The 21,394-nt window shown below is 53.1% G+C and overlaps 1 protein-coding gene across 4 annotated transcripts in view; it reads right to left on the bottom strand.

Annotated features, from left to right (window-relative positions):
• Nucleotides 1-5,468, bottom strand: part of fbxl16 (F-box and leucine-rich repeat protein 16) — a 176,708-nt gene extending 171,240 nt beyond the window's left edge. The window contains exon 1 of one of the 4 annotated variants that reach the window (XM_038820066.1): nucleotides 5,175-5,468. The gene's annotated coding sequence lies outside the window, so the exon portion shown is untranslated. Of the gene's footprint in view, nucleotides 1-704; nucleotides 1,131-1,194; nucleotides 1,276-2,657; nucleotides 2,765-5,174 lie in introns of those variants that run through there. The other 3 variants (XM_038820070.1, XM_038820069.1, XM_038820067.1) reach the window with 3 other exon arrangements.
• Nucleotides 5,469-21,394: the final 15,926 nt, after the last annotated feature.

The raw sequence follows: 21,394 nt of genomic DNA, 5'->3' as shown, positions 1-21,394 counted from the left end.
GTTTCAAATACACCTCCAGATTCATATACACACCCCTATACTCAAATATACTCCCAAATTCATACAGGCCTATACACTCCCTGGCCATTACTTGCATGCACACTCCTAAAGCAACATACACTCCCCTGTCCATACACACCCCGGAACCTTACAGACTCTCAGACTCACACATACTCCTAGATTAACCTTAACTCGTGCACTCAACATGCACTCATACACGAGTAAACTGTGTTCACTGGAACATTGAGATCTGCACAACATACATTCCCAATCATAGTAGATGCTCATAAATACACTGCCATGTAGGCTTTCACAGGCAGGCGTACGTATTCTATTTTGTTTGAAATTCTCTTTGTGTCTGACACACATTCTTTCACCTGACTCTCTCTATTTCTCACTCACATGTGGGTCAGCGCGTTTACACAACCCATCCCCTTCTTAACTCCCTCACGGACACATTGACACGTTAATATTTCTCAGTGACTAACCTCGCCCGCCCTCCCTTTCTCTCCCTGGCTACATACAGCATAATCATCTCTTGCCCTGTCTGTGTCTATTCTCATACCGCGTTCTCACCTTTCAATATCTGCTCTCTTTTAACTTGTCAATTTTTCATTTGTCTTTCTTTCATGCATAGTTCCGATGAAAAGCTCAGTATTTACCAGACAAGAAGAATAAAAAGGGGGCAAAGATTAAATTCTCACCCAATTCTGCATCCGTCGAAACACAATTTGGGTTTCAGTTGAAGTGAGTGGTGCCACAGAGATATTCACAGGCGGTGGATGTGCCGAGGCCCCTTCTCTCTCAGAGAGGCTCATAAAAATTATGATTCTGACATCTGTGGCTGGAAATATGGCTGATGTTTAAACGAGAAGGAAAAACAAGTCCCGATAGCTGGAGATGCCGAGCAAGGCGCATCAAGCACAGCGGCTGGATCAGCACCGCGGACAGCGCCCAGCACACACACTAACACAGAGCGGAGCTAGTCCAGCACCATGGACAGCGGCCACCGAGCCAGGGAGAGACCCGGAGGACAGCACCACACCCCGGGGAGCTTGAACACAGCTCGCCGAGTGATGACTGGATCCAGGTCCCGAGGAAAGAGCCGGATGAACCGAGCCACCAATGTACATGAATGGATGGAAACACCCCCCCCCCCCGGCTGAATAGTGCAGATCAATGGAACATTGTTACCTGGGTGGGGGGCATTTATCCTCCGCGTTTACCACCATGAGCCAAGGAAGAGCACCGGTGTCGAGCCCGGGGCCTGCCCCCCACTGCTCTCAGAGACCCCCCCCCCCCCCCCCCCTCACCAACTGAGCGACAGGCAGACGGGGAAAACCTTCCCGATCTCAGTCGAAATGATGTGTCAGGGAAGGTAGATCCTGGCCCAGGTTTCACGCCCCTGGCCCATTAGTCCGCCGGCATCGTCTCAAGGATGACGCCTGACTAATGCCCCCTCGGGCCAGGCTCCCGGAGGTACCAGGGGAACAGTGCTCCAGAAAGGAAGCGACAGTTGCCACTAAAGGAGATGAGCGAGTGACACGTATCTACATTTCAATGCTGATACATTTGAAATGCAACACTTCAGGGAAATAGCGAGCGCGCTGAGAAATCTGCTAGCTGGGAAGGGGAAAGGGGATTGTCCACATTGAGCAATGATTTTGAAAAAGAAATCGAGCCATTCGGCCCTCTTTTTACTGGAGATTTCACGTTTAAAGAGAGTTCAGGGGACGGGAGGAGGAGATTCTGAGTGCCAAGGAGAGTGTAGCAGAGAAAGAGGTTACTAGTTGTAAGAAGTTGTCACTTGTAACCTCACTGCAGTGAGCTTTGCACCAGGCAAGCACACAGAGAACCACACACATTGCTCTATGGCCTGTCGGTTTGTAGTTTCTTGCGTTTTTGTTTACTTTGCCATTTCAGTGGGCGTGACCAGCCGCCCAACAGTCCAACCCCAAATCATGTTCACTCCATTGAACATCAGAGGCAGGGACAGAGAAATGGGGGTAGACCCATTCGGCCCCTCCAACCTGCCCTTCCATTTAGTCATAACATGGCTGGCCTGGAAACCGTCACGCCACCCGTCCCTTCAGTATCGATCAATCTCAATGTTACACCGATTACCATGAGCATTACGTTATTTCCAATAATAATGGTTATATTTCACAATCAAAGTCAAATTATTGGAACTTAATTTAAAACAAAAGGATTCCCCAGCATATTAAAATGAATAAAACGGCTCCATAAATATACTTAAATAGGAAAAAAAGGCTGGATTGAAATAAGGAGAATGTGGCCTGTGGGAGTTGAGGCGATTTTAATAAAATGAGAAGGATTGAGATGCCTTTCCAGCGAGTGAGCGATTCTTCCTGAATTCTATAGGTTTCAGCGCAAGATTGGGTTTTAATCAGATTCCTGCCCCTTGGGTTCGGCCCTAAAGACAGCCTCCAGCCGGGGGGAACTGTCCTTTCAGAACCTGCAGCCTCTCAGGCGTCACCTTCGGCCTGTGGATTGTAATTCTGAACCCCCCCCCCCCCCCCCCCCACAACAAACTGACTGATAGGCCCAAGGCCAGAAAATGTGACACCAGCCAGGTCAACAGTAACCTGGGCTCCCCCAGACAAGAGCAACGCCATTCGATAAGCCCGTCAACAGACCTGCTCAAAGCAGCCACTTAAAGGAGAACAGATTGGAGCATTCACCGAGCAGTACCGTAAATAACCAGCACTTCCAGTAACGCAGGGCAACCTTCACCGAAAGCTGCAATCATCCTGAAACTAGGAAAAAATATTCACCGCACACAATAAACTGCCTGTCAGCTAGGGACATCATATTGGCATTTTCACAGGCGTCTCACTCTATTAACACGACAAAAATGTAGGTAGCAGCACAGGAACTCCAGATCCATAAAGATCCCATCACACACAAACTTTCACTCAAACACACACACAAACACTATCAAACGCATTGATAATTAAGGTGGGGTTTTTTTCACTTCAATAAATCACACTGTTTGACCCAGTGATAGGTGTCCACATTTCAGTTCCAGATGGATTCTCCCCGTCAGCTCTGACTGATGCTGGAATATGTACCAGACAGCACCCGCGTGAAGCAACATGGATCGGTGCCTTGTCTGTGCCCCGCCTTGGGGGGGCTTCTGAGCTCCACACCCAGTACCAGACAATGGGACAACTTGGGAGACACATGCACACAACCTCCCTCCCATTGAGATCCGAGAGAGTATGGAAACTAATATCCAAAAGGAAAGGGATTTCTCACAACTCAATGTCCCGTTTCTTGTTCCTCTCACAAAACACAGCCAATCCTGCTCTGAACAGATCTTCACATGTTCAGATGCTCACCCCAGGACACTTGGTCACGCACACTCTCCCGTTTCCCCTCTCAAAGTGCACATTCTCAATCACATTCTCTTCGTCACATACCCCCTCACACACCAATTCATTCCTATAAACTCTTGCTGTCAAAGACAGAAGTTTACATCTCACTGTCACTCCCTCACACACACGCTGCCTCCTGCACACATGTACATGCATCGCCTGTCTCGCATTCACACGCACATGTTCTCCCGCGCCCCTCATAATGCATGGGATTACATAACGAAAACAGGCCGTTCGGCCCAACTAGTCCGTATTGGTGCTAATCTGCCCCCAGAGGCAGTAGTTCTAATCCTATTTGCTTCTGCTACTCCCATTTCCCTCTCACCCCCCAAACACATCCGATTGAGTGTTGACATAATTCCGCTGTCAATCCTTCCTCCATCTCCCTCTCCCACCCAGTCTCTCTCCCACATTCTCAGGCATATGTATCCTAACACGTGCATACACATCTACCCTGTCTCGCACATGCGCCGCCTCGGCACCATCCTCTCAATTCAATTCTCACACAAAATACCTTCCAGACAGACACATTCTCTCTCCCACACAGCCATTCTCACACATTCTCTCTCTCAGCCATTCTCACAATTCTCTCTCTCAGCCATTCTCACACATTCTCTCTCCCTCTCTCAGCCATTCTCACACATTCTCTCTCTCACACACCCACACACAGCCATTCTCACGCATTCTCTCTCTCAGCCATTCTCACATATTCTCTCTCCCTCTCTCAGCCATTCTCACACATTCTCTCTCTCAGCCATTCTCACACATTCTCTCTCTCTCAGCCATTCTCACATATTCTCTCTCTCAGCCATGCTCACACATTCTCTCTCTCAGCCATTCTCACACACTCTTTCTCTCTGCCATTCCCACACATTCTCTCTCTCTCACACACACACATACAGCCATTCTCACACATTCTCTCTCTCTCAGCCATTCTCACACATTCTCTCTCTCACTGTCATTCTCAAACATTCTCTCTCTCAGCCATTCTCACACATTCTCACTCTCTCACACACACACAGCCATTCTCACACATTCTCTCTCTCAGCCATCTCACACATTCTCTCTCTCACTGTCATTCTCAAACATTCTCTCTCTCAGTCATTCTCACACATTCCCTCTCTCTCTCTCTGCCATCCTCACACATTCTCTCTCTCAGCCATTCTCACACGTGAGAAATTGAAAATCGCTTATTGTCACAAGTAGGTTTCAAATGAAGTTACTGTGAAAAGCCCCTAGTCGCCACATTCTGTGTGGCCTGTTTGGGGAGTCTGGTACGGGAATTGAACCCGCGCTGCTGGCCTGTCTTGGCCTGATTTCAAAGCCAGCGATTTAGCCCTGTGCTAAACCGGCCCCTCATTCACTCTCTCTCTCTCAGCCATGCTCACACATTCTCTCTCTCAGCCATTCTCACACATTCTCTCTCAGCCATTCTCACACATTCTCTCTCTCAGCCATTCTCACACATTCTCTCTCTCTCAGCCATTCTCACACATTCTCTCTCTCTTTCAGCTATTCGCAAAATTCTCTCTCTCACACACAGCCATTTTCACACATTCTCTCTCTCTCTTTCTAATATGCCAGTCTTATTCATTTCACTCTTGTGCATATATCTCACACACAGACACACACAAGCTGCCTCATTCAGACATTCTTTTCCTTGTAGCTAATATGGCAACATGTCCTGCCACATTGCGCCTGTCAGGGCCAGACCTCTGCGCAACATGGGCATGGAGGCGTTTTATATGGAATTAGACCCGGGCCGCAAGCTCTTACCGTTCAGAATTGTCCCAGCTCCATTCTTTACTCGCTCTTCTCCACGGAGAATGTCGCAAATGTTTATTATTTCAAAATTAAAACCAGTCCCTGGCGAATGTAACCGCCCCGATCTCTCTCTCGCTCCCTCTGTGTGTGTGTGTGTGTGAGTGGGTGTCTCTGTCTGTCTGTCTCTGTCTCTCTCTCGCTCTCTCACACCAGCAAGAAGGCGGCTCCGAACTCCAAAACATCCAACCGCACAACCTCCTGGGGCTCCTCTCTTCCAACAGATTGAGAATCAGAAAAGGAAGAGGAGGACGTGGGAGGCTGTGGGAGGGAGGGGGGAGGGAGGCTGTGGGAGGGAGGGGGGAGGGAGGCTGTGGGTGGGAGGGGAGGGGGGGGGGGAGGGGGAGGGAGGGAGGCTGTGAGAGGGAGGGGGAGGGAGGCTGTGGGTGGGAGGGGGGAGGGAGGCTCAGGGAGGGAGGGAGGGGGAGGCTGTGGGAGGGAGGGGGAGGGAGGCTGTGGGAGGGAGGGAGGGGAGGGAGGCAGTGGGTGGGAGGGGGAGGGAGGCTGTGGGAGGGGAGGGAGGGAGGCTGTGGGAGGGAGGGGGGGGGAGGCGTGGGAGGGGAGGGAGGGGGAGGGAGGCCAGTGGGTGGGAGGGGAGGGAGGCTGTGGGAGGGGAGGGAGGGAGGCTGTGGGAGGGAGGGGGAGGGAGGTTGTGGGTGGGAGGGAGGGGGAGGGAGGCTGTGGAGGGAGTGAGGGGGAGGGAGACTGTGGGAGGGAGGGGGAGGGAGGCTGTGGGAGGGGAGGGAGGGAGGCTGTGGGAGGGAGGGGGAGGGAGGCTGTGGGAGGGAGGGGGAGGGAGGCTGTGGGTGGGAGGGATGGAGGGAGGCTGTGGGAGGGAGGGAGGGAGAGGGAGGCTGTGGGAGGGAGGGAGGCTGTGGGAGGGAGGCGGAGGGAGGGAGGGGGTGGGAAGGAGGGGGTGGAAGGCTGTGGGAGGGAGGGGGAGGGAGGCTGTGGGAGGGAGGGGGTGGGAGGCTGTGGGTGGGAGGGAGGGGGAGGGAGACTGTGGGTGGGAGGGGGCAGGGAGGCTGTGGGAGGGGGAGAGAGGGATGTGGGAGGGAGGCTGTGGTAGGGTGGGGGAGGGAGGCTGGGGGAGGGAGGGAGGCTGTGGAAGGGAGGGAGGAAGGCTGTGGGAGGGAGGGAGGGAGGCTGTGGGAGGGAGGGAGGGCAGGGAGGCTCTGGGAGGGGGGGAGAGAGGCAGTGGGAGGGAGGGGGAGAGAGGCAGTGGGAGGGAGGGGGAGGGAGGCTGTGGGAGGGGAGGGGGAGGGAGGCTGTGGGAGGGAGGGGGAGGGAGGCTGTGGGAGGGAGAGGGAGGGAGGCTGTGGGAGGGAGAGGGAGGGAATGGAGGGAGGCTGTGGGAGGGAGGGGGTGGGAGGCTGTGGGAGGGAGGGGGTGGGAGGCAGTGGGAGGGGGAGGGAGGATGGATGTGGGAGGGAGTGGGGAAGGAGGCTGTGGGAGGGTGGGGAAGGTGGCTGTGGGAGGGAGAGGAAGGAAGGCTGTGGGAGGGAGGGGGAGGAAGGCTGTGGGAGGGAGGGGGATGGAGGCTGTGGGAGGGAGAGGGAGGGAGGCTGTGGGAGGGAGGGGAGAGAGGGAGGCTGTGGGAGGGGAGGGGAGAGAGGGAGGCTGTGGGAGGGAGGGGGAAGGACGCTGTGGGAGGTTGGGAGGGGAGGGAGGGAGGCTGTGGGAGGGAGGGGCAGGGAGGCTGTGGGAGGAGGAGAGAGGCTGTGGGAGGGAGGGCGGAGGGAGGCTGTGGGAGGGAGGGAGGGAGGCAGTGGGAGGGGAGGGAGGGAGGCTGTGGGAGGAAGGGGGAGGGAGGGTGGCTGTGGGAGGGAGTGGGGAAGGAGGCAGTGGGAGGGGGGAGGCAGTGGGAGGGGGGGAGGCAGTGGGAGGGGGGGGAGGGAGGCTGTGGGAGGGGGGGAGGCTGTGGGAGGGGGGGAGGCAGTGGGAGGGAGGGGGAGGGAGGTTGTGGGAGGGAGGGCAGGGAGGCTGTGGGAGGGAGGGAGGGCAGGGAGGCTGTGGGAGGGAGGGGGGAGGGAGGGGGAGGCAGGTGGGGGAGAGAGGCTGTGGGAGGGAGGGAGGGAGGGGGAGGGAGAGGGAGGGAGGCTGTGGGAGGAAGGGGGGAGGCTGTGGGAGGGAGGGGAAGTCTGTGGGAGGGAGGGAGAAGGAGGGAGGCTGTGGGAGGGAGGAGGTGGAAGGCTGTGGGAGGGAGGAGGAGGGAGGCTGTGGGAGGGAGGGGGTGAGAGGCTGTGGGAGGGGGGAGAGAGGCTGTGGGAGGGAGGGGGAGGGAGGCTGTGGGAGGGAGAGGGGGGGAAGGCTGTGGGAGGGAGGGGAGGGAGGGAGGCTGTGGGAGGGAGGGGGAAGGAGGCTGTGGCAGGGAGGGAGGCTGTGGGAGGGGAGGGAGGGAGGCTGTGGGAGGGAGGGGCAGGGAGGCTGTGGGAGGGGGAGAGAGGCTGTGGGAGGGAGGGGGAGGGAGGCTGTGGGAGGGAGGGGGAGGCTGTGGGAGGGAGGGAGGGGTGGGAGGCTGTGGGAGGGAGGGAGGGGGAGGGAGGCTGTGGGAGGGAGGGGGAGGGAGGCTGTGGGAGGGAGGGAGGGAGGCTGTGGGAGGGAGGGAGGGAGGCTGTGGGAGGGGACGGAGGGAGGCTGTGGGAGCAAGGGGGAGGGAGGGTGGCTGTGGGAAGGAGTGGGGAAGGAGGCAATGGGAGGGAGGTTGTGGGAGGGAGGGCAGGGAGGCTGTGGGAGGGAGGGGGAGGTTGTGGGAGGGAGGGCAGGGAGGCTGTGGGAGGGAGGGAGGGCAGGGAGGCTGTGGGAGGGAGGGGGGAGGCTGTGGGAGGGGAGGGAGGGAGGCTGTGGGAGGGGAGGGAGGGAGGCTGTGGGAGGCAGGGGGAGGGAGGTTGTGGGAGGGAGGGCAGGGAGGCTGTGGGAGGGAGGGAGGGCAGGGAGGCAGGGGGGAGGGAGGCTGTGGGAGGGAAGGGGGAGGGAGGCTGTGGGAGGGAGGGGGGAGGGAGGCTGTGGGAGGGAGGGCAGGGAGGCTGTGGGAGGGAGGGGGAGGGAGGCTGTGGGAGGGAAGGGGGAGGGAGGCTGTGGGAGGGAGGGGGAGGGAGGCTGTGGGAGGGAGGGGGGAGGGAGGCTGTGGGAGGGGAGGGAGGGAGGCTGTGGGAGGGAGGGGGAGGGAGGGCAGGGAGGCTGTGGGAGGGAGGGAGGGCAGGGAGGCTGTGGGAGGGAGGGGGAGGGAAGGGGGAGGGAGGCTGTGGGAGGGAGGGGGGAGGGAGGCTGTGGGAGGGAGGGCAGGGAGGCTGTGGGAGGGAGGGGGAGGGAGGCTGTGGGAGGGATGGAGTGCAGGGAGGGAGGGGGAGGGAGGTTGTGGGAGGGAGGGGGAGGGAGGGTGGCTCTGATGGGTGAAGCTGGGGGCAAGTTGGGTGGGTGAGCTTGGGGAGGGGAGTCACAGCTCCTGCCGGGTCCGGTGCTGTGGGCAGTGAGAGTCAGCACAGAGCTCAGGAATGATTCAGAACTGGATCTGGCTGATCCCTCTGTGCACAGCTCCCTGACTTCCGTCACTCGCACGTTTCTTCCGCTTTCACTCTCCTTTACCTTTATTTCAATCAGTTTCTGTTCTCAGTTACAGGGCAGCAGCCCCTGGGGAAGGAAGGATCTGAACGATCGCACAGAGGCATTTAGTCAATTGTGTCGCTTGTTTATATCTGTCTTTACATCTCTGGGATACCCCCCCCCCCCCCCCCCCCCCCGCCTTCCACAAGCAGCAATGAAGCTGAAATAACCAGCACGAAATTACAAGTAAACCTCCAGCTCTGTTGGGGGGGGGGGGGGGGGGGGGACGAAGTATTTTACATTTTACAACAGGCTTGTTAGTACAAACACATGGCTTTCCCTCCCTTCATTTTGTGCACAGCATTTATGGGAGTTCTTTTTTGGGGGCTGGTTTAGCTCACTGGGCTAAAGAGCTGGCTTTTAAAGCAGGCCAGCAGCACGGTTCAATTCCCGTACCAGCCTCCCCCGAACAGGTGCTGGAATGTGGCGACTAGGGGCTTTTCACAGTAACTTGATTGAAGCCTACTCGTGACAATAAGCGATTTTCATTTCAATTTGTTGCATTTAACCAATATTTAAATGGGGGTCGATTGGGGAGCGAGTCCTTAAAAGGAAGGGAGACTGAGATAGAATCGTAGGCCATTCGGCCCGTCGTTACTATGCCAGTTCTCTTGCAAGGGCCTTTTGCCGAGCGCACCCCCCCCCCCCCCCCCCCCCCCCCGCACCCCCTCATATTCCTGCAATTCTATTCTCTTCAGATAACAATTCAATTCTCCTTTGGAAGTCTCAATGGAAGCTGCCTCCAGCACACTCTCAGGCAGTGCATTCCAGGTCCTAATCACTCGCTGTGTGCCAAGTAAAACCCCTTTTCCTCATGTCACCATTACTTCTTTTGCCAGTGATCTAAAACCCGTGTCCTCTGATTCTCTGATCCTTCCACCCACGATGACAGTCTCTCCCTGTCTGCTCCGTCCAGGCCCCTCATGATTGTGAGCATCTCTATCAAACCTCCTCTCCCCCTTCTCTTCCCCAAGGAAAACAGCCCGGCTTCTCCAATCTATCCACGGAGCTAAAGTTCCTCATCCCTCTAACCATTCTCACGAATCCCGTCTGCATTCTCTCCAATGTCTTCACATCCTTCCTAAAGTCTAGTGTCTTGGGCTGGGCCCAGTCTAATGCTCTGGGGGCGTGGATTCAAATCCTAATGCTGCAGCTGGTGACATTTAAATTCAATAAACAAACTGGAGTTGAAAGCGAGCCTCACTAATTTCCTTTAGGGAAGGAAATCTGCCGTCCTTGCCCTGGTCTGGCCTACACGTGACTCCAGGTCCACAGCAATGTGGTTGACTGCCCTCTGAAATAGACATTATGGATGGGCCCCAAATGTTGGCCTTACCAGCGATGCCCACATCATTTAAAAGAATAACAAATAAGTGAGGCCAAACCAATGTTTCACACAAGTTCATCACAGCTTTCCAATTTATGTACTCCAGGCTCTTATTTAATCCAATAGCACTGAAACATCACTGGAACCTTTGTAGCCCTCTCTGAGAAACAAAATGAAATGAAAATCGCTTATTGTCACGAGTAGGCTTCAAATGAAGTTACTGTGAAAAGCCCCTAGTCGCCACATTCCGGCGCCTGTTCGGGGAGGCCGGTACGGGAATTGAACCCGCGCTGCTGGCCTGCCTTGGTCTGCTTTCAAAGCCAGCCCTTTAGCCCTGTGCTAAACCAGCCCCTCAAGACGAACTCTTGAGACCCCGTGATGGTTTCCCATGTGCTGAGTTTCTGACCTCCACCATGGCACCAGCAATGGGCACCGTTGTTGCCCCAAAGAAGCCGGACCAAAGAGCCAAACTAAGTAGCATCCTCGGGAGGCCTGTGGGCATTTTGTCCATCTACCCTCTTACACTGAGAATGGAGCATGAGCTCCAGGCAAAGGGCTGGAAATGGAGGGGAGGGACAAAAACTGCTGTCTTTGAATTACTTTAAGGAGGTCACCCTGGCATTCAGTGCAATTGTTATCTCTATTGAGGTGCCAACAATAAAATACCAAATTTCAATTGATTTTAAATCAGTGTAACCCCGGACTACCTTGCCTGCCTCAGTATTTTAATCATGGATTGGAACAGATTGAAGTCCCACTGGTTAGAGAAGCATCTCGCTGCAGTTATAAAGTGGGCCACACTGTTCTTTTTGAATTGATGTTTTCTTCAGTGTGTTTATGGTGATCCACATTATATAATTCAGATGTCCAGCAAATACACGATCATTTACGAGGACTGTGAGGCCACAAGTTGAGTTCTTCAAAGGTAAGCACTCTCCAAGAATGTGGAAATTGCACATTTTGTATGTTAGCCTCAAAAAAACAATCCCTGTAAGTCTCTTTCAATAGCATTGCCTTTTCTTCTTCAGAACAAACCCATGCCACTAATAATAATGGCCTCTGTCTTTATTCTTTCCACCCATCCCCCTTGCACAGTAGCATTGTGGATAGCACAATCGCTTCACAGCTCCAGGGTCCCAGGTTCGATTCCCGGCTTGGGTCACTGACTGTGCGGAGTCTGCACATCCTTCCCGTGTGTGCGTGGGTTTCCTCCGGGTGCTCTGGTTTCCTCCCACAGTCCAAAGATGTGCAGGTTAGGTGGATTGGCCATGATAAATTGTCCTTAGTGTCCAAAATTACCCTTAGTGTTGGGTGGGGTTACTGGGTTATGGGGATAGGGTGGAGGTTTTGACCTTGGGTAGGGTGCTCATTCCAAGAGCCGGTGCAGACTCGATGGGCTGTGATGATGTCAGGAGCTGAGTGACCCTGGCAGCTGCCAAACTGAGCATCAAGTTATTGCTGGGTAAGTGCTGCTTGATAGCACCATCAATGACATCTGCCATCACTTTACTGATGATCGAGAGTAGACTGATGGGTGGTAATTTGGCCGGGTTGGGTTTGTCCATTATCTGTGCAATTTGCCCCAGTTTTCGAGTAGATGCCAGTGTTGTTGAATTTACACAGAAACTATTAAACCTTTAACTTCTTCCTGATCTGATAAATGTCATTAACCTGAAATATGAGCTCTGTTTTTCTCTCTCCACAGATGCTACGGTGACTTTCTGAGTATTTCCAGTGTTCTGTGATTTGTTTTCTGATTTCCAGCCCCTGTAACATTTTGATTTTGAGATCGCTGGCTGAAGTTTTGGATGCCTGTTGTGGCACTGAACAGGAATGAAGGTGCCCTGGGATCTCTATCCTAATGGCCAGGAATAAAGCAACATTGGCAGGCATCCATGAACAGTTTGTGGTCACTCTACTTCCTGGGGAGTAGTACAGCAAAGGCAAGAAATGCAAGTGTGGCAATGCAGGACGTTTTTGCGTCCAGTCCGTATCAAACATTTTGAAAAATATATTTTCAATCCTAATCTTGGAAAAGCAGAGGATCAGTGCAATATTTCCATTTCTCACACAGATAATCCTGTTTCTAGAGGTTTAATTTGCTTTACGCACAATCTTTGCACCTTGCCTGATGGCTTCACATTCATTACCCATCTATATTAAAACATAGAACATAGAACGATACAGCGCAGTACAGGCCCTTCGGCCCACGATGTTGCACCGACATGGGAAGTCAAAAACTAAAGGCCATCTAACCTACACTATGCCATTATCATCCATATGCTTATCCAATAAACTTTTAAATGCCCTCAATGTTGGCGAGGTCACTACTGTTGCAGGTAGGGCATTCCACGGCCTCACCACTCTTTGCGTAAAAAACCTACCTCTGACATCTGTCCTATATCTATTACCCCTCAATTTAAGGCTATGTCCCCTTGTGCTAGCCACCTCCATCCGCGGGAGAAGGCTCTCACTGTCCACCCTATCTAACCCTCTGATCATTTTGTATGCCTCTATACAATTACTCTTCTGGGCAGCACGGTAGCTCAGTGGTTAGCACTGTTGCTTCACAGCTCCCGGGTCCCAGGTTCGATTCCCGGCTTAGGTCACTGTCTGTGCGGAATCTGCACATTCTCCCCGTGTCTGCATGGGTTTCCTCCGGGTGCTTTGATTTCCTCCCACAAGTCCCGAAAGACGTGCTGTTAGGTGAATTGGACATTCTGAATTCTCCCTCTGTGTACCCGAACAGGCGCTGGAATGTGGCGACTAGGGGCTTTTCACAGTAACTCCATTGCAGTGTTAATGTAAACCTACTTGTGACAATAAAGATTATTATTAAGTATAAGCGCTGTTGTGCTTTCTTGGTCGTAGCGTGACATGGGTGGCATTGGAGGCAGTCCAGAGAAGGTTCACCAGGGTTGGTCCCACGTTATTGAGAGCTTTTCGTATGAGATGTTGAGCCTGTGCTCATTGGAGTTTAGGCGAATGGGAGGAGATCTTAGTGAGACAATGAGGACTCTCCGGGGGCTTGACAGGGTCGATGCTGAGAGGTTGTTTCCCCTTGTGGGAGAGTCTGGGACCAGAGGTCAAAATCTCAGAGTAAGGGGCGGCCCATTTAAGACAGAGATGAGGAGGAATTTCTTCTCTCAGAGGGCAGTGAATCTGTGGAATTCTTTACCGCAGAGACCTGTAGAGGCTGGGTCATTAAGTAAGTTCAAGGCTGAGACAGACAGATTTTCAGTGAGAGAATCAAAGGTTATGGGGATAAGGCAGGAAAGTGGAGTTGAGGATTACTACATCAGAACAACCATGATCGCATCGAATGACAGAGCAGGCTCGATGGGCCGAATGGTCTACATCCGCTCCTACATCTTCTGTTCATCTGGTCATCAACATCTTTGCGAAGGTAGTGAAAAGCCACCTTCTTGACCCACTCCAGGCTATGTGACAGTGAGGTTAGAGAGGGAGCTGCAGGATGTGGACCCATGCACAGTCAAAGGCTTGTGATATAGTTTCACGCCAGGATGGTGAGTGCCCCCATATTTGACCCCATAGCAGTGCTATGCGAACAGGTCTCCCCACATAATCTTCATTAAGACTTAGTTTGGAATTAGCCACCTTAAATACTAGAAACTATTTAAAACAATCCGTATTCAATTAAGTATTACACTTAGTACTTCTGCATTAAGTCTCAGGATTGGCCCTTCTTAAGAGTTTAACGCTGTGTTCATAATTAATAAATACATTTTGTAAACTTGTTTATGGACAGGAGCAATCCTCAGCAAAATTCTAAGCATGGGATAAGTAGTTCATTACCCTTTCCTGCCATTCGTTTGCACATATCTGCACTTTTGCAAAAGACATCAAACGGATTTTTAAAAAGAGCCATTAGTGTCAAATTTGCCGCCAGTCCTGCACTTGGGGTTATACAAAATGGATTGAGATTGCAAACAATATTCATATATCGATGAATTTAAAGACAGAGGGCATCTCACTTATAGATCTGCACTGAGGTTATAGCCATCTTATTGAGTTGAAAGTCCAGTGGTTAACCTATTGGGCCATCAAACTCCATCTCTCCCCTGCTCTCCCCCCCCTGCTCTCTGCCCTGCTCTGCTCTCTCCCCTGCCCGCTCTCCTGCCCTGCTCTCCCCTGCTCTCTCCCCTGTCCTGCTCAATCCTGCTCTCTCCCCTGCTCTCTCCCCTGCCCTGCTCTCTCCCCTGCCCTCTCTCCTGCCCTGCTCTCCCCTGCTCTCTCCCCTGTCCTGCTCAATCCTGCTCTCTCCCCTGCCCAGCTCTCCCCTGCTCTCACCCCTGCTCTCTCCCCTGCCCTGCTCTCTCCCCTGCTCTCTCCCCTGCCCTGCTCCCCCCGCTCTCTGCCCTGCCCTGCTCTGCCCCCCCTGCTCTCTCCCCTGCCCTGCTCTCTGCCCTGCCCTGCTCTCCCCCCCCTGCTCTGCCCTGCCCTGCTCTCTGCCCTACCCTGGTCTGCCCCCCACCCCCCCCCCCGCTCTCCCCCTGCTCTCTCCCCTGCTCTCCTCCCTGCTCTATCCCCTGCCCTGCTCTCTGCCCTGCCCTGCTCTCCCCCACTGCTCTGCCCTGCCTTGCTCTCTGCCCTACCCTGCTCTGCCCCCCCCCGCTCTCCCCCCTGCTCTCTTCCCTGCTCTATCCCCTGCCCTGCTCTCTCCCCCCCCTGCTCTCTCCCCTGCCCTGCTTTCTCCCCCTGCTCTCTGCCTTGCCCTGCTCTCTGCCCTGCCCTGCTCTCTCCCCCTGCTCTCTGCCTTGCCCTGCTCTCTGCCCTGCCCTGCTCTCTCCCCCTGCTCTCTGCCTTGCCCTGCTCTCTGCCTTGCCCTGCTCTCTGCCCTGCCCTGCTCTGCCCCCCCCCTGCTCTCTGCCCTGTCCTGCTCTGCCCCCCCTGCTCTCCCCCCTGCTTTCTCCCCTGCTCTCTCCCCCCTGCTCTCTCCCCTGCCCTGCTCTCTGCCCTGCCCTGCTCTGCCCCCCCCCCTGCTCTTTCCCCCTGCTCTCTGCCCCTGTCCTGCTCTGCCTCCCCTGCTCTCTCCCTGCTCTCTCCCCCTGCTCTCTGCCCTGCCCTGCTCTCCCCCCCTGCTCTCGCCCCCTGCTCTCTGCCCTGCCCTGCTCTGCCCCCCCCCCCCGCTCTCTCCCTGCTCCCCTGCCCTGCTCTCTCCCCTGCCCTGCTCTCTGCCCTGCTCTCTCCCCTGCTCTCCCCCTGCTCTCTCCCCTGCCCTGCTCTCTGCCCTGCCCTGCTCTCCCCCCTGCCCTGCTCTCTCCCCTGCCCTGCTCCCCCCTGCTCTCTCCCCTCCCCTGCTCTCTCCCCTCCCCTGCTCTCTCTCCTGCTCTGCTCCCTCCCCTGCCCTGCTCTCTCTCCCCTGCTCTCTCTCCCCTGCTCTCCCTCCCCTGCCCTGCTCTCCCCACGCTCTCTCCCCTGCCCTGCTCTCTCCCCTGCTCTCTCCCCTGCCCTGCTCTCTCCCCTCCCCTGCCCTGCTCTCTCCCTCCCCTGCCTTGCTCTCTCCCCTCCCCTGCCCTGCTCTCTCCCCTGCCCTGCTCTCTCCCCTGCTCTCTCTCCCCTGCTCTCTCTCCCCTGCTCTCCCTCCCCTGCCCTGCTCTCTCCCCTGCTCTCTCCCGTGCTCTCTCCCCTGCCCTGCTCTCTCCCCTGCTCTCTCCCTGCTCTCCCCCCCGCCCTGCTTTCTCCCCTGCTCTCTCTCCCCTGCTCTCTCCCTGCTCTCCCCCCTGCCCTGCTCTCTCTCTCCCCTGCTCTCTCCCTGCTCTCCCCCCTGCCCTGCTCTCTCTCTCCCCTGCTCTCTCCCCCCTGCTCTCTCCCCCCTGCTCTGTCTCCCCTGCACTATTCCCCAGTTTCTCACTGCCATCCTATAGCAACAATAATGACCAGGGCACCCTTTTTTCAGACTTTCGACATTGCTGCTCTGGAATTGTCAGTTCTTGTTCCGATGGTTGGATGATGTGTACTCAGCAGCTCACCTTGATGCCCCAGTCAAGACACAGAGTTTGTAATATGACAGAGATATGACAAACTCACCCCAAATTTCTGAAATTGCTTCTGCTCTCTGAATTCATCCAGTTTGGCCTTTGCCCAAGAGAGAATATGATGCACAACTAACCTTTGTGCCATGAGATAAAGCTCTGTTCCTGATTCAGGTTGTCCTGGTAGGAAAATGTTCCATTAACTTTACTGGAACGCTGAAATCATCCAGAAGAAATAATCTGGCAGCTTGCTTTTGAAGTATAGAAGTTTGGGAAGTTGAGTAAGTGTCTGAATCAGTATTCCACTAGATCAAGACTCGTGACAGGTCACCTAACCAAGCAATTTCAGGAAAACTGAAAGATCCTCATCTTATACTCCAATCTTTTAATAGCTCTCTTGCACTTGTTCCATAGCCTGTTTGGAGCCAACACGCAGGGAAACAATGATACTGGCAATTCAGTAATTACCAACATCACCTAAACAATTTCTGTAGGGGTTTGCAGAGTTCTGAAAGGTCTCTGACTTGCTAATGATTGTGTGGGTGGGGGGGGTGCAGTATTGTACGTTTTTGCAAGGACAACAATGTGTGGGAATGTTAACGCTTATTAAAGAGGATGCTGATGTTTTGCACGCAGTATGATAACCAACCTAGCTTCCATGTGCTACATTCACCAACCTGCCATCGATAACAGAAGTAGCAGGTATTGGAAATCCAGCTCCCAAATGTACCTGAGTGGTCTCTAATGAACCATGTTGTTAGCCCATAGCTAACAATTAGTGTTCTGGGCCCCAGATCTACTTCCAGGATCGGCCTAATTTGTACTTTGTGTCTGAACTCTTGGCAGGAACACTTATCTTTCATTAGAAGCTTGCATATTCATGGGTAGAAGCTGCATTTCAAGGCCTGTACTCCATTTTCATTCTGTGTTGATCTGTTGTGTCTTTGATGCGACCATCAATTCACGCAAAACAGAGAGTAGATGTAAACTGTGGCTTTAATCGACTAGAACAGAGCCTGCCTGTGACTGCTCTGCTACTGAGAGCCGCCTACAGGGCTGCTGCTCTTTATGCCTCCCCTCAAGGGGCGGAGCCAGGGGCAGAGCCCACAAGGGCACCAACATGATACATTCCATGTAATATCATACAATGATCCATAGGTGGAGCCCATATGGGCAACAGCGTGATACAGTAACATACATGGTGAGTGGTTACCTCAATACGTTCACCACAGTCTTCGAATACAATCTTATTAAAAGAAATCTGAGGCCGCTTTGGCTCAGTTGGTTGGATGGCTGGTTCGTGATAGGGAGCAAGACCATGCAACGTGGGTTCAATCCCCGTACCGGCTGAGGTCATTCATCAAGGCCCCGCTTTCTCAACGTTGCTCCTCCCCTGAGGTGTGGTGACCCTCAGGTTAAATCACCACTGGTCAGCCGTCCTTCTCAAAGGAGAAGGAAGCCTATGGTCATCTGGGACTTGACTTTTACTTTATTTAAAGGAATAGCTGGTAAATTTAAGCTGTTTTCGAATCGTTTTTGTTATTTCACACATTCGTTTTTGGCCAGTCTGTGCTTGACGAACCCAGTTTTGTCTCCTTGGTAACAAAGATGACCTTTTCAGATGTGGCTCATGCCACTGCTATAGCAACTGGTCACAGCAGCAGAGCAAAGGCCCAGTGAAGTGCATCCATAGTAGACGCGATGAAACATTCCAGAGGCACGGCAGAGCAGAGCTAGACAAGGCAAGGCCTCCTACAATAAAATTCAGTCGGAAAAGCATTGTAAGCCAGGGCTGCAAAGGGTGATCTTGGTCTCTCATGAACCACCCATACGTTTGACAACCATGAAAGTGGTCACAAATAAACTCAAACGTGTGCGGAAGTGATTTGCACGCACAACTTTAATCCGCCGCCCATTCTTTCAAATGGCTTTGCATTGAAAGACACAGCGTTAGGAATTGAACGCCCAGTTTGGATGGGAAAATTGAAGGAGTGTGCCTCCAGCATACGTGTTGCAAACTGGCACCACAGTCTCTACTTGATATAAGGCCGTGTTTGCTGCCAACACTGCATGTGCAGCTCTAGTGTTTACAGTGCTCCATAGTTTGCCAGCCATCACCCTTTGACAGCTGAGCTAGAATGTTTATAATTATCATGATGATGGCCTCCAACAAAATGCATGAGATTCCTACATCTGCTGCATTCGAATCCCAATCGAACACACACCCAATCTGCACGCTGCACGGTTTGAGTAAGGAAATCAAGAAGTATCGCACATCTCAAACATGCTCCGCACAAAATCTGCCCCTCGTGGCGGGACAGGGCTCAGCTGGTTCCTGAGAGGGTGGTTCTGAGAAGGGGCCTTTGGGTTCAGATGCTTGACGTTTTCTCAGTCTGTTTCCTGTTTTCTTTGCCTTTACTGCTTTCACTTTGGGCTTGGCCTCTGGTTTAAAAAAGAAGCTTTCTGGCAAGTGGGTGCAGCAGAGTGACATTTGCACAGAACAGTGTGCACGCACAGATGGCCATTTTGGGTTGGCAGGAGACAGCGTAGGGTTGAGCCTCTAGTCTATTGCTGGTGTGAATTTTCTGTACCATTCATTTCATTGGCGAGAAATTCGCATCGAGGAGCATCATGGGTGGAAATCCAGCCAGAATGGTCTTGGCCCACATTCCTGCTCTGAAACACATCAGTTGTGTAAATTTATGGAATGTTACAGAGCCAAGAATCTTTTAAAGCAATGTTTCTGATTCACCAATGGCTGTGTCATAGAAAGCCGTCCTTTCATGATTTAGTAAGATTTTAAACTAATATGAAAACAATATTACAAAGAGTAACAGATATGAACAGTGTCATAGAGGATGCACGTCAGACAACACTGGATTGTAAACCTTTAAGTAGGCAGTAGTAACAGTCACAGCTGAATTATGTGAGTCACGTCACTCATTCATTTGCTTTCTGTAATTCATCACTGGATTAATATTCACAGCCTGCATTTTCTTATTCCATATGTCCTGATGTTTTTAAATGTAAACCTTTGCTGCTTTTTTCCCCCGATCTATAGTGTGACAACCTTTCACCCAAAAGCCACCAAGGAAAATTTGTAATTTATTGAAAATGGCTCTACAATCTACTTATTTTTAAGAATGTTTGGAAAGGACTATTAAGAGATTGAATCAATTTTAAAGGGATCAATTCTTGAATATTAAGGCATACTGGCAATGCATTCCATAAATGTACACAACTGATGTGTTTCAGAGCAGGAATGTGGGCCAAGGCCATGTGACCTGGCAACCCTTGACATGGAAGCAGTACCAGCAGGAAGGAAGTTAACATCCGAAAGCCAGGTGGCCAGACACAAAGGAGAGTTGCAGACAAAAGAGAGCGGCAGCAGAGAGAAGATCAGAGAATAGAGAACATTTACAAGGAGCTGTGTGTGTGTGTGTGTAATATAATTAAACAGGCCAGGAAGCCAAAGACAGGGGGCGGGATTCTCCGACCCCCCACCGGCATGAATCCCGCCGCCGCCGGCTGCAAAATTCTCCGGTGCTGGTTTTTCGGTGGGGGTGGGAAGCACGCAGGGCCCGTCAGGGGCCGTCGGTAGCGCCCCCCCCCCCCCCCCCCCCGGCGATGGGCCGAGTGGCCACCCATTTTTGTCCGGTTCCGCTGGTGCATGTTACAGGACCTGGCAGCCTCCAGGGTTCGCCGGGAAATCTGGCCCCGGGGTGGGGGAGGTGGGGGGGGGGGGGGGGTGCCCCCTCAGTGGCCTGGCCCGCGATCGGAGCACACCGATCCGCAGGCGGGCCTGTGCCGTGGGGGCACTCTATTCCTCCGCGCCGGCTGGTGTAACGGTCCGCGATAGCAGACGCGGAGATGAACCCCCACCTGCGCATGTGCTGGGATGATGCCAGCACACGCTGGTGCTCCCGTGCATGCGCCAACTCGTGCCGGCCAGTGGAGGCCCTTCGACGCCGATTGGCGTGGCGCCAAGCTCATTCCGCGCCGGCCGGCACGGCGCAAACCGCACCTTCGGAGTGGCCCGGCGCCGGAGTGGTTCACACGACTCCTTCTCCCCGGAGCTGCCTGCCCCGCCGGTTTCCGAAGAATCCCGCCCAGGGATTGTGAATTGGACAATTTTACTGCTGCTGCTTCAATTTGCCAGAGGTGGTCAGACAGCTTAAACAACAAAGAACAATACAGCACAGGAACAGGCCCTTCGGCCCTCCAAACCTGTACAGGTCATGGCACTTCCTTGTGACGTATCCCTCTATACCCACCCTTTCCATGTGATAAAGAACAAAGAGCAACACACGGGGTTTATTAAAGAATGGATGAAGGGGTCGCTGGGGAATTCATGCCACCGAGACTATTGTGAACCTAGCTACGGAGGTTCCGCAGCAGAATGCTGTACAAGTGATAACTGTTTCTGGGGGGCATGGGAGGGCATGCGATTCGAGGGCCAAATCAATGGTGCAGGAAAGTGAGGACTCCTACAGACTAGTGCTCAAATTAGGGAACTTTGAAACTGCAAGATGCGCCACATGTCTGTGGGGAGCGATGCTGGCGCTTTTAATTGTGTAAGACGTATCCTTATTGTATCAAATATTTAAAATGAAACTTCCCTTTTTATCTGAAGTATAATTTGGCTGTTAATTCATGTTTAATCTTCATTGGTGTTGAAATAAAAGTTGCAAAAAAATGAAACCTCTTTGGTAATTGTTTCATTTGGGGGTCGTTTAGTAAACGTGGTCATTTTGTTTTATGTCCCCCCCCCCCCCGGGGTAAAGTGGCAGGAGAATGGAATGCAACGGGCAGGAAAGAGTGCCAGGAACCGAGGGTGAGGGCGATGGGACTGGCTGATACACGGACGAAAGCTGATTGATGAAGACAACAATAAAGGGGAAATGGCAGATGGCAAAAAATATCCACAAATGAGTGGGAGGGTTTCAAAGGCACATGCGGTAAGAGAAGAGTAATCCTATCTATGGCCTGGAACTTTTGACTTATCAGGCACGAAATGTGCAAACCCTATTATCCCAGTAGGTTTTGAGAGATTAACATTTTGTTCTGAGTCCCTTCATTTAAGTATTTATATTGAGTGGGAGGAAGTCTAGAGATATTGCTCTTGGCAAGTACTGAAAATGCCGAGGAAGAAATATATATTTTTTCAGTTTTATTTAGTTAATCTCTCAGCCATTTCAGGCCAATTGCCAAGAGCTGAAGAACATTCCCGGACCTGCTGTTGGATTTCT

Source organism: Scyliorhinus canicula, chromosome 15 (genome assembly GCF_902713615.1).
Source record: "Scyliorhinus canicula chromosome 15, sScyCan1.1, whole genome shotgun sequence".
Classification (NCBI taxonomy): domain Eukaryota; kingdom Metazoa; phylum Chordata; class Chondrichthyes; order Carcharhiniformes; family Scyliorhinidae; genus Scyliorhinus; species Scyliorhinus canicula.
This window is presented reverse-complemented; position numbering and strand designations above follow the sequence as displayed.